This window comes from Dermacentor albipictus, chromosome 7 (assembly GCF_038994185.2).
Source record: "Dermacentor albipictus isolate Rhodes 1998 colony chromosome 7, USDA_Dalb.pri_finalv2, whole genome shotgun sequence".
NCBI lineage: Eukaryota > Metazoa > Arthropoda > Arachnida > Ixodida > Ixodidae > Dermacentor > Dermacentor albipictus.
The window spans coordinates 69647078-69648854 of record NC_091827.1 but is presented as its reverse complement, the minus strand read 5'-3'; the positions used below and the strand labels follow the sequence as shown (position 1 = coordinate 69648854).

The 1777-nt window shown below is 47.5% G+C and overlaps 1 non-coding gene across 1 annotated transcript; it reads right to left on the bottom strand.

Annotated features, from left to right (window-relative positions):
- Positions 1–628: 628 nt before the first annotated feature.
- Positions 629–818, bottom strand: LOC139048185 (U2 spliceosomal RNA). The gene has a single exon (XR_011507617.1). It is a non-coding gene; the product is annotated as a U2 spliceosomal RNA (small nuclear RNA).
- Between the last annotated feature and the right edge of the window lie 959 nt (positions 819–1777).

Below are 1777 nucleotides of genomic sequence, written 5' to 3'. Positions count from 1 at the left end.
GAAGACCATCCTCGGGCGACTGATAGAGAGGATTGGTGCGCCAGCGATGCTTTCAACGAGCCCCAGATATTTTAAATGATGTTGACGCCCCGGGGATTGGGGTGGCCACTCCAGGAGGGTGACGGCACACCACGAGCAGTGTGGATCGGCGACCTATCGTGTTGGAATATATAGTCGCCTTCCGTGCACGGGTCGTCAAGAACGTATGGAATCAGTACATCGTCTATGATTGGCCTGCGCCTTTCAGCGATGAACTTACCTTCGAGGCGTATCAGTGGGCACCGCACAACGCTTAGTAAGGAATACCGGCTCATTTCACGCAGGAATGTGCGCACAATTCCGACAATGCCGCCAGCGCGCACCGCCGTAGCGGAAGACTCGATTCAAGACCCCGCCCCTCGAGCACCTGTACCTGCACGAGTTGCTGCCGCCGTCTGACTCATGCGCTCGCCGCATCTCATAGCATTGAAGATGAGTTCCCGCATAGCTCGAACGTCTAGTGGCCAAGCTTTTCAGAAATTGCCTGAGGGCAGACGAAAGACAACACATCACTAATGTGACGCCTTACGAGGTGCGTAATGGCATTAATTCTGATTTTAGATTGAGTAAAGTTTCCCCACCCCGTGGGGGTGAGTGGGCCGATCCCGGAGGCAGTGCAATACCGGGCCAACCCGTGGCGGAGGTGAAGCAAGCTTCAAGCACTCCGCCCCATTCCAGAAATAAGTTTAATATCTTGGGTCCAAATAGGACCCGTATCAGATATTAAGCTGATAAGAACAGATTTTTTTATTCATGCTAATTACAATACATCAAAAAATACGTGTTACAAAACCAAGGAGAAAACGAATAAAAGGTGTATAATCTAAAAACGCAAACGAATGGCTAAAAAAACTAGTTAGTGGTGTTAGTAGTAAAAGACTAAAACTGTAAAGGTGTAAAACAGACAACTAGCCTGCACTTTGATCTTAGCCAAAAGGCCGAGAAGCGATACCAAACACTGGACCGAGGTCTAAACACACCGTTTAAAACCAAAAAATAAACTCTAGTGGTTACAACAGCCTATGCCAGTAAAACGCGCATTTTGCAGCAGAACATCTAACGCGCTCGCTTTGACAACTGCTGAGAGAGTTTTACCGTGGTTCTTTTAGTTTAAAATGGTGCAGTATTGCCTAATTTATTAATAAATTGGAAAAAGAGACGCCAGATTCAACAAAATGCACGCAGAGGTACTCTCGACCTCGCATGGACGTCAGACAGAATAACGGTCGATAGTGTCAACTTCCATACAGAGAGGCCAAAGTGCAAGCGCTTTATTTTCTTCCAAATAATAATTTTATCGAAAAATACGTAGACATATCCCAGTCCACAAAATCATCTAAAAACATCGTTGATCGCAACAAGCGACGACGTCACATTCAACATGGCTTCTCCCATGGCTTCCCCGTTCATGACTTCCCCTGTGCGCGTCGGCCGTCAACGCGATAATTTCGTGTAGTTAACTCTATCGGGGATATTTATCATATCCGGCAGAGTTTGTCTCGAATGGTTGCAGACGTTATCGCCAAAGACTACGATGGCAGGCAAGAAAAGAAACTCCTTACGAGGCAAGCGAGCGACGTGAATCCGTGCGACATCTCCAGTGAATCTCCGATTGGAGTGATACAACTCGTGGCAATAACAACGCCGCCAACTGTGCCAAACGCCAGGAAATTCGTTTTTTTTTCTTCTTTCTTTCTCGCAGCTATCGCTTGCAGAGGAATGAGCACGCCGCCGCGGT